This window comes from Opisthocomus hoazin, chromosome 6 (genome assembly GCF_030867145.1).
Source record: "Opisthocomus hoazin isolate bOpiHoa1 chromosome 6, bOpiHoa1.hap1, whole genome shotgun sequence".
Classification (NCBI taxonomy): domain Eukaryota; kingdom Metazoa; phylum Chordata; class Aves; order Opisthocomiformes; family Opisthocomidae; genus Opisthocomus; species Opisthocomus hoazin.
This window is the reverse complement of record NC_134419.1, coordinates 62,853,589-62,868,684: the sequence shown is the minus strand read 5'-3', so window position 1 is coordinate 62,868,684 and position 15,096 is coordinate 62,853,589. Positions and strand designations below refer to the sequence as shown.

The 15,096-nt window shown below is 42.3% G+C and overlaps 1 protein-coding gene across 3 annotated transcripts in view; it reads right to left on the bottom strand.

The window, feature by feature from the left end:
• DNTT (DNA nucleotidylexotransferase) overlaps window positions 1-15,096 on the bottom strand; it is a 149,996-nt gene that overhangs the window by 77,617 nt on the left and 57,283 nt on the right. The window lies entirely within an intron of this gene.

Sequence of the window (15,096 nt, the reverse complement as noted above, 5' to 3'; positions counted from 1 at the left end):
ATACATATAGCTGAAGAGCAGCAATTTTTAAAAATTAAATGCAGGGAACAGATAGCACAGAGGTAGAGAAAGGAGGTAGTTTTTTTGTTTCCCTCTGTAGAATATTATGTTTTGGGATAGAACAAATGCTGCAAAAAAAGTTTGTGAATAATGTAAGAAAAGAGCTTATGAAGGCTTGCAGCTGATTAGCAGCTGCAAATCTAAGTTCTTCATGAAACCTTGCCCAAAACCTCAAAAATATTCAAGACTGCAAAATTAAGTGTTTTCTTCAGAGACTTTTGAGAGTGTACTGTTTACAGAAGAGACTTTCGCTGTTGAAAATATTTATCTAAAATGCACCGCACACCTGACTGTTTGGGATGCTCTTGTGCACCATTCAAATGGCACAAGGCAGGCTAGGTACAGACTGGAAACAAGCCAGCCTTGCAAAGCTCCCTCACTGCACAGTGTTCTGCACTCCTGCCAGAAATCCCATTTCTTACTCTTCAGCCAGTCTCTCAGCAGCAGCTAACAGGTCCCAGCCTTGAAAGGGTCATATGTCCCACTGTATCAGTTGCTGCATGTCCTTCCTGTTTTCCATCTTACTCCTGTTTCTTCTTTGACCAACAAGGCATTGCAGAATAACAAAGAAGTGGCTGTCAGTGTGCATCTGCCTGCAATTATCACTTCACAGACCTGTAGTACAAGTGTCTGTTCAGAAATGGGTTTGGAATAAGGATGAGAAAAACCCTGTGATACAGATATCAACAACAAATGGCTTACTAGAACAGTGACTGCAGTGGATAGTAGGAAGGAATAAAATTAAACAGTTTTTTCCTGCCCTCTTTTGTTTATGGGATCACTGTTCATACTTAGGCTCAGATGACATTTCATTTGTAATTATTAATAATTCAATTATATTTTACTTAATAATTAATAATAGTAATAATAAATATAATGGTAGTAATAAGAAATAGTAGTGATAGTAATAAATAAATAGTAGTAATAATAAATATAATTATATAAAGATAGATAATTTTAGAATTTGCTTTGATTTTTTATCTTAGTATTAATGTGCTTTATGGTGGAAGATAAAGCCAAGTAAAAAACAGCAGGCCTTGCACTTCCTAAATGTTACATGTGTAATATTTCCAGGTGAACTGAAGTCAGTTCCAAACCCATTAACTGATGTGACAGCAAATCCAGTGAAGTCATTCCTTTATTACATCCATGGAACTGAGGACAGCATCTATCACCCTGCATTGAAGAAATACAGCCTGATTTAGACAATAACGACATTTTACTTGAACTAAAATAATTTAGATTAATAAAACAGAAAAACTTCTTAAAATTAAATATATCTTTCACAATGATTGTAGATTATTCACATATCATATTTCACTGTTTGGTTTGTTCCAGAAAAATAGACCATCTGATATGTTGGATTGTTCAGATTACAAACATTACAGTCTCACGGAAGCAAAATGAAAGTTTTCACCAAAATCTTGAAGAAAATGTTGTCTGTACTGGCCCTAGCATTTGCAAATCTTTCCTATTAACAAATCAAAAATATGAGATATTAATTGCTTTGACTGTATCTCTTTAGAAGAAATAGGTACCTTAGCTAAACACAATCACTTAGCTTTCCATTTTTTCTGTGCTACGATGTTTACATGTATAAAAATAACTAATTAGGGCTTGCTACAGAGAATTTGCTTTGTTCTATATCACCAGTATAACTTCACTCCCTGATCCCTGTAAGGATCAGTCACCTGTTATCCATCCCATTGGAAGAATTCTCCCCTTAGCTGTGTATTTATTTATCAGCTACCCCGATTACCCTGATTAGCAAGTGCTGTGCAATTCCATTTTCATATCATTTCATGAAAGATGCCTTGAGACAGAGAACTGTTTAGCAAGATGCTTAATCTGGAAGTTTCTACCAGTATTTACATTCAGCTAGCCCCTGCAATCAAAGGGAGGAGGGAGAATGCTCCTTTTAGGAAAAAAAAAACAAAAACCCGTACTATCATAAAAATAGTGCACAAATCCTTAGCTTCCTTACAGCTGTCTTTAAAGCTCTTGCAGTGGCTAACTGTCAGATTTATTCAACTGCTATTCTTTCTTCTTTTTTCCACATTTAAGATCTTCATTTGCTTGACAGATTATGCTGTATTTAATTACATATTTTTTGGTTAAAGACAGGTGCACATTATAGTTCCCATTTAGAAAGAAAACTAATGCAGAAAAAAGAGAAACTACTACTTTGAGGTAGTAAGCAACATTGATTCATTCCAGTTTTCATATGGAAAAACTAATAGAATCATAGAATAGTTAGGCTTGGAAGGGACCTTTAAAAGTCACCTAGTCCAACCCCCTTGTAATGAGCAGGAACATCTTCAACTAGATCAGGTTGCTCAGAGCCCTGTCCAACCTGGTCTTGAATGTTTCCAGGGATGGGGCATCTACCACCTCTCCGGGCAACGCATTCCAGTGTTTCACCACCCTCATGGTAAAAAATGTCTTCCTTACATCCACCGTGAATCTACTGTCTTTTAGTTTAAAGCCATTACCCCTTTTCCTGTCACAACAGGCCCCACTAAAAAGATTTTCCCCGTCTTTCTTTTAAGCCTCCTTTGAGTCCTGAAAGGCCGCAATAAGGTCTCCCCACAGCCTTCTCTTCTCCAGGCTGAACAATCCCAACTATCTCAGCCTTTCCTCATAGAAGAGGTGTTCCAGCCCTTGGATCATTTTTGTGGCCCTCCTCTGGACCTGCTCCAACAGGTCCATGTCCTTCTTATGCTGGGGCCTCCAGAGCTGGACTCAGGACTCCAGGTGAGGTCTCACCAGAGCAGAGTAGGGGGGCAGAATCACTTCCCTTGACCTGCTGGCCATGCTTCTTTTGATGCAGCCCAGTATACAGCTGGCCTTCTGGGCTGTGAGTGCACATTGCCGAGTCATGTTGAGATTCTCATCAAGCAACATCCCCAAGTCCTTCCCCTTCAGGCTGCTCTTAATCCATTCTCCACCCAGCCTGTGTTTTGCTTGCAATTGCCCTGACCCACATGCATGATCTTGCACTTGACCTTGTTAAAGTTCATGAGGTTCACATAGGCTCACTTCTTGAGCTTGTCCAGGTTTCTCTGGATGGCATCCCACCCCTCAGGCGTGCCAATCCCACCACTCAGCTTGGTGTCATCTGCACACTTGCTGAGGGTGCCCTCGATCCTGCTATGACATTGATGAAGTTATTAAACAGTACTGGTCCTAATACAGACCCCTGAGGGACACCACTTGCAACCGATCTCCATCTGGACATAGAGCTATTGACCACTACCCTCTGGATGCGACCATCTGACCAGTTTCCTGTCACAGAATCACCGAGTCACAGAATGGTAGGAGTTGCAAGGGATCTCTGTGGCTCATCTAGTCCAACCCTCCTGCCGAAGCAGGGTCACCTACAGCAGGCTGCACAGGACCTTGTCCAGGCAAGTCTTGAATATCTCCAGAGAAGGAGACTCCACAACCTCCCTGGGCAGCCTGTTCCAGTGCTCCGTCACCCTCAGAGGGAAGAAGTTCTTCCTCATGTTCAGATGGAACTTCCTGTGCCTCAGTTTGTGCCCATTGCCCCTTTTCCTGTCACTGGGCACCACTGAAAAGAGTCTGGCCCCATCCTCTTGACACCCACCCCTGAGATATTTATAAACATATATTAGGTCCCCTCGCAGCCTTCTCTTCTTCAGGCTGAACAAGCCCAGTTCCCTCAGCCTCTCCTCGTAGTAGAGATGTTCCAGTCCCCTCACCATCCTCATAGCCCTCCGCTGGACTCTCTCCAGTAGCTCCTCATCTTTCTTGAGGTGGGGAGCCCAGAACTGGACACAGTACTCCAGATGGGGCCTCACTAGGGCAGAGTAGAGGGGAAGGAGAACCTCCCTCAACCTGCTGCCCACACTTCTCCTGATGCATCCCAGGATCCCATTGGCTTTCTTGGCAGCCAGGGCACACTGCTGGCTCATGGTCAACCTGTCGTCCACCAGCACTGCCAGGTCCCTCTCCACAGAGCTGCTCTCCAGCAGGTCCACCCCAAACCTGTACTGGTGCATGGGGTTGTTCCTCCCCAGGTGCAAGACCCTGCATTTGCCTTTGTTGAACTTCATCAGGTTCCTCTCTGCCCAACTCTTTAGCCTGTCCAGGTCTCGCTGAATGGCAGCACAGCGTTCTGGTGTATCTACCACTCCTCCCAGTTTGGTGTCATCAGCAAACTTGCTGAGGGTACATTCTAACTCTTCATCCAGGTCATTGATGAAGAAGTTAAACAAGACTGGGCCCAGTACTGACCCCTGGGGGACACCACTAGTTACAGGCCTCCAACTAGACTCAGCGCCACTGATGAAAACCCTCTGAGTTCTGCCATTCAGCCAGTTCTCAATCCACCTCACTGACCACTCATCCAGCCCACACTTCCTGAGCTTCCCTAGGAGGATGTTATGGGAGACCACGTCGAAAGCCTTGCTGAAGTCTAGGTAGACACCATCCACTGCTCTCCCCTCACCTACCCAGCCAGTCACGCCATCATAGAAAGCTATCAGATCGGTCAGGCATGATTTCCCCTTAGTGGATCCATGCTGACTACTCCTGATAACCTTCTTTTCCCTCACTTGCTTGATGATGACCTCCAGGATAAGCTGCTCCATCACTTTTCCCTGGATGGAGGTGAGGCTGACCGGCCTGTAGCTCCCTGGGTCCTCCTTCTTGCCCTTTTTGAAGATTAGAGTGACATTGGCCTTTCTCCAGTCCTCGGAGTCGTGTCCACCCATCATATCCATATATCTCCAATTTAAAGAGAAGAATGTTGTGGGGAACCATGTCAAAAGCCTTACAGAAGTCCAGACAGACGACATCTGTAGCTCTTCCCTTGTCCACTGATCTAGTCACGCCATCACAGAAAACTACTAGCTTGATCAGGCAGAACTTACCCTTGGAGAAGCCATGCTGGCTGTCTCGAATCACATCCCTGGCCTCCATGTGCCTTAGCACAGCTTCTAAGAGGATCTGTTCCATGACCTTCCCAGGCACAGAGGTGAGGCTGACAGGTCAGTAGATCCCAGGGTCCTCCTTTCTACCCTTTGGAAAAATGGGCACAATGTTTCCCTTCTTCCAGTCACCAGTGACTCCACCTGACTGCCATGACTTTTCAAATATCATGGAGAGTGGCAACTGCATCAGCCAGTTCCCTCAGGACTCTGGGATGCATCTCATCAGGTCCCATAGACTTACGTGTGTTCACGTTCCTCAGGTGGTCATGAACTTGTTCTTCTCTTAAAATGGGAGTGACTTTGCTGCCCCAATCCCCATTTTATGGTCCATCCACTCAAGAGGTGTGGTAAGAGAGATTGCCAGTGAGGCAAAAAAGTTGTTGAGTACCTCAGACTTCTCCTCATACATTCTTACCTGTTTTCCAGTCTTGCTCATAAGGAGCATTACCCTTTCTTTGACTTTCCTTTTCTGGCTGACACACCTGTAGAAGCCCTTCTTATTATTCTTTGCATCCCTTGCCAAGCCAAGCTCCAGCTGAGCCTTGGCCTTCCTGACCCATCCCTACACAACCAACCAGCGCCCCTATACTCTTCCCAAGATACCTGTCCCTGCTTCCACTGCCTGTGCAGTTCCTTCTTACCCTATAATTTGACCAGCAGGTCTTGACTAGCCATGCTAGTCTCTTGCTTTCCCTTCCCAATTTCTTACATCTGGGTATCGAGAGCTCTTGTGCTCTATGTAAAGCATCCTTAAAGATCTGCCAGCTCTGTTCTGCTCCCCTGTCCCTGAGGGCAGTTTCCCAGGGGTCCCATTGACTAACTCCTTGAAGAGCCAGAATTTTGCTTTCCTAAAATTCAGGGTCCAGACTTTACTCTTTGTCTGACCCCTTAATTAGTTTAAGGTATTTCACTGGTGTTTCCCTGTTGGCCCCTGTTACCTCAGGAGCCCCTGGCTCATTTCCACAAGACTTCAAGTGTGGTGCAGTGCAGCCAGCACATCTCAGAGCAACAGGCTGAGGACCCTCGCCAGCACCCCATCCCTCTAACCTTGGCATATCACCCTTCAGCTTGTCACAGGTCAGCCCGATATTATCTCCCTCTCCCTTCAAGTCTAGTGTAAAGCTCTGTCAATGATACAGCATGTCAAAGTACAGCACATGCAGTACTGCAAAGCAAATGGGGAATATACATTTGATAAGTGGGGTGACAGGAGTCAGATATTTCCTCTGCTGTGGTGTTTTTTTTATATTCTCTCAAGTTCTTATTCGTTATCACCTTTTTAAAGATTTGTTTCCTTCTGTGCAAGAAAAGATGCTAATTCTTGCTTTAAGTGAGGTTTACAGTCACAAAATTATGATTACTTTTGTTTTCCATTTCTCTCTTTACAGTCTGTGCGGATGAATACTCAAGAAAGCAGTGTTTGGCAAGAAATTTCTTACTCCCGTTAACACTAGCAGAATTACTCAGGGAACAGAACTAAAAAAGACACAGTTGCTAACCTTCTTGATAAAACAGTCTATACAGACAAATACATAGACAGAAAACAGTCCTCAGAAGCACCTGCTCAGCAGTACGTAGTAATGACAGAGTGACAAAGTCATCTTCTTGATTAGGAAGCTCAGAAAATCTTGGAATGTCTTCTCTCATTGCCAACAGGCGGCCTCTCATATGCACATCTAAATAGATGTATTCTGCACAGAGTAATCAGCCATCATGATAAATGTGTCTGCATATACCTGTACCACTGGTGTTTTAGAGAGGGATTAGCCCCATTCTACTAGTGGGAGGGCAGTTTTCACAGAAGCTGCGTCACTAGCATTTTCAAAAAAAACAATCACATGTAGCATTTTACTCAGAGGCTGTTGACAGTCAATGAGAAATTATAATCAAAGCATTTTCATCATTCTAGTTTGCATTTTTCAGTGTTTTTCTGCCTTTGCAAATCTAATTAAGCTGTTTTAAATAAACAATTAAATAGTGTCAAAAATTCATTACTCCCTGTACAAAGCATTGCCTGCAGATGCTGGATTACATATAAGTCTTTTCACATAGAACTGCTTTTTGAAAAAATCTTTCTGCTTTAAAAAAAGAAAGCAACTGATCTCCAAGTGGAGATGCTGACTACTGAACATTATAGTCCATGTTGAATAATATTCCAGAGGGGATAGGCACGTGAAACTCCTATATTAGCTGAGAAAAAGCTTGCAATCTGTTATATCTCTGGTGAAATCTACTTATGGTGACATAAAAAGGAAAATTACTGACCCCTCATTTATTCTAAACCTTTGTATTTCTAACATTCAGCACCTCGTCATCTTTTTATCAATTAGATCAATACCTAGATTGCTGGTTTAAAAGGTCCTAGTTTAACAGGAAACTAAATTTCTAGAGATTTCTCCCAACACATGGGATTTTCATAATCTCTGGGGTGTTCCGCAGGGGCTGCTCTAATTAAATGTGAAAGATAGCTGGACTACATTTCAGTTCTTCAGTTATTGCAAATTTTCCATTCTTATCTGAAATTATGGAATGAAATGTATTCCATATAATGTATTCCACAGAGCGCAAGAGCTCTCGATCCCCAAGTGTAAGAAGTCGGGCAGAGAAGGGAAGAGACCGGCACGGCTGAGGCGAGAGATGCTGGTCAAACTAAGGAAGAAGAGGGAACTGCACAGGCAGTGGAAGCAGGGACTGGCTTCCTGGGAAGAGTATAGGGAAGCTGCCCGGTTGTGTAGGGATGGGGTCAGGAAGGCCAAGGCACAGCTGGAGCTGAACTTGGCAAGGGATGTGAAAAATAACAAGAAGGGCTTCTACAGGTATGTCAGCCGGAAAAAGATGGTCAAAGAAAGCGTACCCCCGCTCATGAGCGAGACCGGTGAACTGGCAACAGCAGATGAGGAGAAAGCTGAGGTACTCAACAACTTCTTTGCCTCAGTCTTCACTGGCAACCTCTCTCCTCACCCCTCCCGAGTCAATGAATGGCATGAAGGAGACCAGGAGGGTAAAATCCCTCCAGCTGTAAGTGAAGATCAGGTTCGGGACCTCCTGAGGAACCTAAATGTACAGAAGTCCATGGGACCTGATGAGATACATCCCAGAGTCCTGAAGGAACTGGCTGACGTAGTTGCCAAGCCACTCTCCATTATATTTGAAAAGTCATGACAGTCAGGGGAAGTCCCCAGTGAGTGGAAAAAGGGAAACATTGTGCCCCTTTTCAAAAAGGGTAGAAAGGAAGACCCTGGGAACTACCGACCTGTCAGACTCACCTCTGTGCCTGGGAAGGTCATGGAACAGATCCTCCTAGAAGATATGCTAAGGCACATGGAGGCCAGGGATGTGATTCGAGACAGCCAGCATGGCTTCACCAAGGGCAAGTCCTGCCTCACCAACCTAGTGGCTTTCTATGATGGTGTAACAACAAGGGTGGACAAGGGAAAACCTATGGATGTCATTTATCTGGATTTTTGTAAAGCCTTTGACACGGTCCCCCACAACATCCTTCTCTCTAAATTGGAGGGCCATGGATTTTATGGGTGGACCATTTGGTGGATAAGGAATTGGTTGGATGGTCACAGCCACAGGGTAGTGGTCAACGGTTCAATGTCCAGATGGAGACCAGGGACGAGTGGAGTCCCTCAGGGGTCCGTACTGGGACCGGTGCTGTTCAATATATTTATCAATGACATGGACAGCGACATCGAGTGTACCCTCAGCAAGTTTGCAGATGACACCAAGCTGACTGGTACGGTCAAGACACCAGAAGGACGGGATGCCATCCAGAGGGACCTGGACAAGCTGGAGAGGTGGGCCTGTGTGAACCTCATGAGGTTCAACAAGACCAAGTGCAAGGTCCTACACCTGGGTCGGGGTAATCCCCGCTATCAATACAGGCTGGGGGATGAAAGGATCGAGAGCAGCTCTGCTGAGAGGGACTTGGGGGTACTGATCGACGAAAGGCTGGACATGAGCCGGCAATGTGCGCTGGCAGCCCAGAGGGCCAACCGTGTCCTGGGCTGCATCAAGAGAAGCGTGGCCAGCAGGTCGAGAGAGGTGATTCTGCCCCTCTACTCTGCTCTGGTGAGACCTCACCTGGAGTACTGCGTTCAGCTCTGGAGCCCTCAGCACAAGAAGGACATGGAACTGTTGGAGCGGGTCCAAAGGAGGGCTACAAAAATGATCCGAGGGCTGGAGCACCTCTCCTATGAGGACAGGCTGAGAGAGTTGGGCTTGTTCAGCCTGCAGAAGAGAAGGCTGCGGGGACACCTGATTGCAGCCTTTCAGGACTTAAAGGGAGCCTATAGGAAAGATGGGGACAATCTTTTTAGTAGAGACAGCAGTGACAGGACGAGGGGTAATGGTTTTAAACTAAAACAGGGTAGGTTTAGGCTGGATATAAGGAAGAAATTCTTTACAATGAGGGTGGTGAAACACTGGAACGGGTTGCCCAGAGAGGTAGTGGAGGCCCCATCCCTGGAAACATTCAAGATCAGGTTGGACAGGGCTCAGCAACCTGATCTAGTTAGCAGTGTCCCTGCTCGCTGCGGGGGGGTTGGACTAGATGACCTCTAGGGGTCCCTTCCAACCCAAAACTTTCTATGATTCTATGAAAGTCAGTGAGACTTGGGCTATGGAAAAATTTGGGGATGGAATGGACTTCCAGATTCCAGGGGATCAGAAACAATATACACCAAGATTTTTGTTCAGTTATGTTAAAAATAAGGAAGAGCGTGGAAGTACCGACAAATTTTGCAGCTCATTTAATATCTGGTATTTAAGGCCTAAGAAGACAAAATATCATTAACAAAGCAAAGTTACCAGTAAGCATCTTGCACATGTAAAAATGGACACTAAAATATTATATTATAAACACTAAAATTCACAAGACTGAAATCAACACAAATAACAAGATTCTCAACTAATATACGAGAGCTATTCTCAGAAAAAAAGAATCAGTAATGCTGTGCTGGTTTATGCCTGCTGAACAGCTAGCCAGATAGCTTCGAACACGAATATCAGAGTACACGAGTTCACTCACATTCAGAAAAGCAAAAGAAGCTAATAGTTCTATGCTATGCTTCATACTAATCTGCTTGTTTCAATAAAACTGTCAGAGTAGTTCCATTGCTACTTGCAAAACAGTCTTAAATAACCTTAGTTTAAAACTTTGCAAGAACAGACATCACCATTTTTATACTACCAAGAACATATTTTAAAATTTAATCTGTTTTGTAAAGAAAGCATTACAGCTTCATGGACAGGGCACTTGTCTTATTAATATGCCTACACTCACTGGTCCTCTGCTGTGTGACCTTGGAAAGCTGCCTCAAACCTCTCTGCCATTGCTTCCCTTGCTATCTTTCATTTGCTGTCTATTACGGCTGTGAAATCTCCAGGGCTCGAATTGTCTTTTACAATGTGTTTGCACAGCATCTCTTAGAAAAAGGCCCCTATCTTACTTGAGCCTGCAAACGCTACTGCAACACAAACAAAAAAAACAACATACTACTGTATAGGTGAACTTAACCCACTGCAGAGCTAAATAGAAAAGTGTGCTAAACAAAAAAAAAAAAAGCAAAACAAATCCTACATGATACCTGGTTGAAGGATTATTATACTCAGAACAGCAATCTGAGTTAAATTGCTTTTCCTCTCAATCACTGTTTTCTGCTTGAAGTTTATTCTGTAAATCGTAAATCCAAAGGGTGGGTCCTAGTTCTCATCACATTGCTGCTGCCAGTGTTTGGTGTCCTTTTAAAATCACTGTGGTCAGTTTTGAAGAGATTTAGAGGGAATCATTCATTCGAATAATTTTCTTCTCACTTTCCCCAGTGTAAATCCTAGTTTTATGTGTCAATGGGAAGAGACATAGGGCATGTGAATACCTTTTGTACACACAGAGAGAGAAAATAAATACTTTCAGGTGCTTATTTCAAGGACAATTAAGCAATTTGAGCCAACTTGTAGTGTTGACTAAAGTGATTTCCAAATAAATAAACGATCCATTTTTGTTCAATCTGATTTTTTTTTTAATTTTATTTTTGGTATCTGAATTAAAAAGCCCAGTACTCACCCAGGTCCAAAGATTTTATCACATCATCTTACACCAGCTGGAGAAACAAAGGAGCTGAGAGAATGAGAATAACAGTAACAGCATAATGTGCATGAACTCAGGGTCCTTGTATACACACTGTTATTAGAAATAAATATCTGTTAGCTCCAGCTGCTCCTAATATTAACCAATAATAACAGGTTCATTTCTTCCAACAGAAGAGAGTGGTACTTCAGAGAAGTTTCCGTATTTTTCCACATAATGTGAAAGAAAACAAGGCAATTGTGAGAAGAGATTTGCTGACAAACCACAAAAATGCAGTTAGAGTGTCAATCATGTAACACTGCCCTAGATAAAAACACAGAAATAAGAATGTAATGTAATGACATTAAGAATGTAATAAGAAACATAAAACGCTAAATGTGTATTACATGTATTAATATGACCAAAGAAAGCAGCACAGACTTGATGTATACATACAAAATTGGGTTGGTGAAAGGTGCCGGCGTGTTTATATTCTGCCTGTATTTTAGGGAGCACTCTCCCACTTAAAAATTAGAAGAAATTTTTCCTCCTTAGGCCAAACCACAAGTTAATTTTTAGTAGGTATACACTTCACCTACATTTACAAAATTTGCTATTGTGATGTACTGTCTGGAAAATTTTTACTGAAGTAAGCTATGTCAGTAAGAGAGTACGTGTTATTAAGGGTACACATTCTGCTAGTGTTGTTCTACCTATAGAGCTCCCAAGTTCATTATAAAATTAAAGTTGAGGTTCTCCTGAGGTCTATTTTAAAATGAAATAATAATAAATGCTTGAGCCACTGGCACACCTGATACATGTTTCTGTGGGTACAAAAAAGATAAAATAAAAAAGGGATTTATTTTTTTCCTGTAACAGAGTGGAAAGGAAATTGGGCATCTTTCTCATGCTAAACATCCACATTCTCATTACCATGAGTAACAGCCAAAGCAGAGTAACATTCAGTAGCACTAGCAATAAGCCTCAGAACCACAGAACCATTTGCCTCTGACTTAATTATTTCTTCTGTAAGAATTAAATTGTATTTTCCTCACAGAAGAATGTCTTTCTGAATTTTATTGCAGTTGGGTATTAATATTCAAATCCAGCAGCCCCTCTTGGGCACAGCAGAATGACTCCATTTATTTTACCACATGAAAACACAAACCCAAGTGTATATTTTCAGTGGGAGAGGCGGAGGATGGCTAGCTATTTACAAATGAGCCAGAGAACAATATTGCAATATTAGATTCCATAATAACATTAAAGTTTAAGACAAACATAAAAGAAACATGCTAAGGTACAGCCTCTGGTGAAATGATTTCCCTTTTGTTTTGCATCTTTACCCATCTGAACAGCTACAGTTCACCTGTGGAGTCAGGGCTATGCGTTCAGGTGCATTCCTGTATCATCCAAATCAGTGAAGTCCATGGCAGTGGTTCCCAACCTACGTACCATGAGGTCACAGTGCATAATACACAGTGACCCAAAGACTGCATGAGACCTCACAAGTCTGAAGCAGTTGCATTTCTCCTCCAGCAACTTCCACACAATCCCACTGTCTCCTCCTTGGCATGCAATTTAACATACTTTGTCTATTCTTTACACAACAGGCCTTGCTACTACTCAACAGCTCAAAATAATAGTTTGGGTAGGATTTGCCCCATACTGAACATACTCATGAAACCTTCACATCTGCACAGTTTTTGCCAACCCTTCTGTAGCTTTTTCCATGATGTAAAACTGGTTTGATGCACCTTTCTGTAATTCGTTTTCTGGTTATTACAATAGAAAGGAAACATGGGACAGTTGAACACAGAAACTGCATCCAGTGTGTTAAACCACCATTGTTCTCATGAGGTTTCATCAAATATCTCTGCTATTTGGTTTTAATAAATGGTCTTTCATGGTAAAATACGGATAGAACATGAGTCAGGATTAAACCTGATCACTAACTACCATTTTCTCCAGAAGTCGTCTCCAAGAGCGTCTCTCCCAAGACATCAGAACACTCAAAGCCTCATTGTCCGCACATCACTGCTTATTAGTGACTGTTTTCCTGCATTTTGGAAGAGACTAGAAGATGTCATATGTAACTACTACTCTTTCTCAAATATAACTACTACTCATTAGAAAGAGGAATTTGATACAAGGTATCAGGGCAAAGTCCAGTAAAAAGACGAATCCATGAGTCCACCCAAGAACGCATAAGCAAATAACAGTTTTGTGCCCTTGTTATAGGCAAAATTAAATAAAAACATTGTTTTCAAGATAACCAAAGAAAACAGAAAATCTGTAAGAAAAAGGAACAACCCTGTCTCGCAGAATAAAGTTGTTATGACAAAATACTATCATCAACACATAATTCAAGATGGTTTGGACCTCATTTTCAGGATGTACAGCACTGAGCCAGGGAAAATCTGTCATTTAATGGTTGGCTGCCCACAGCATGCACAAGTGAATTATACCAATGCTTCAGTGCATTTGCTAAGTGTTTGCACTGAAAAATCTGTTGGAACACTTTTATTTGAGAACGTGAATTAGAGGTTTAATACAAGACCAACAAAACCACAGGAAAACTGAAAATCAGGCTCCTGTGACATCAGGCAGGTCTCCAGGGAATAGGTCAGCTCTTGCAGTCCATAAACACCCAAGCTTTCAGCTGTCATTGCAAGCTTTGGTTGTGAGAAAAAAGAGCAACAGCCCAAAGGAATTACATTACAACTGTCAAGATGCAGACACTAGACAGAGTCCTGTGCATTATGAGCTTGTCCAGTACCCCTCCAGAAGCAAAATACAACATGAACTCGGTTACTCTCACAGTACAACGATGAAAAACTGCCAGCTTTGTCACTGCGAAACCTGATTTCTACCCAGACTCAGAAATGTTTGATACATAGGATTACAGAAGGGAGTCTCAGTGCTTCAGTCATTGAACTGCCCTGCTTCGAATGTGTTCAGCTAAATTCATTTATCAAATACAAGTTGTACTCTGACGTTAAGACTGCTGCAATAGTAAACCCGGAAGTAATTTAGGGACTGCCCCTCTGTGAAACACAGGTATAACAGAAACCATTCAATTAATATGTTCCTGCTATCATAGTTTCCATTTGAACTGAATCTTGGACTAAATTCAGGAATTCAAGAGCTAGAAGATGAAATAAGTAGTCAGTAGAATTATAGCACTCAGTCTTTGAAAATGGAAAAACACTGTGTAAATTTATGAATAAAGATATTAGATGTTTCAAAAATTAAAAATCATTTTAAAGGGTATCATTAAAAAAGGAACTACCTTATTCTAGACCTTTTTTGTTGTCAAAATGTTAATGATAATTAAAAATCAGCAACAACTTTGTGCCTTCTAGGAGCAGCCATTGTACTTTGCCATTATCCACCACAATTAATTTTTCACCTTTAGAATGACTGACAAAGTGTCCTACTACAGAAAATTCAACAAAGATCCAGACTCCCACAATGCACTGCTCTCAGGAACAGTGTTTCTCCAAGAAGGCCAGCATCTTACAGAATCTTTGGGTCATACTATACTTGGTCTGACATCATCCCCCACAGCAGTGTGTATTAGATATTTGTAAACAGTGAAAAAGAATGACTGCTTTCAAGAGGTTAAATGGTGTCATTCACAGCCTTGTTTTTCTAGCAGGAGGTGGGGCATGATAGTGACTTCAAAAGAAGCATTTTGGGGAATGCTGGAATCACTGGAATTGGAAGGGACCTCTGTGGGTTTCTAGTCTAACCTCAGGCTCAAAGCAGGGTCAAAACTCAATTCCCATCAGGTTGCTCAAAAAGGGAAAAGTTTAAAAATAAGCAGTTTAACCTACTGGAGTACCATAAACACTATTATACAACTGGTATAATTGATGATCATTTCAAAGCATCACTACAAGGCAAAATTTAAGTTGTTTAATTTTTAACTGTGCATTCCCAGATCAAGACATTTCGGAATTGCTCTTAGGTTTATCTTTAGTTCTGAATTCCCAGAGGTTTTAG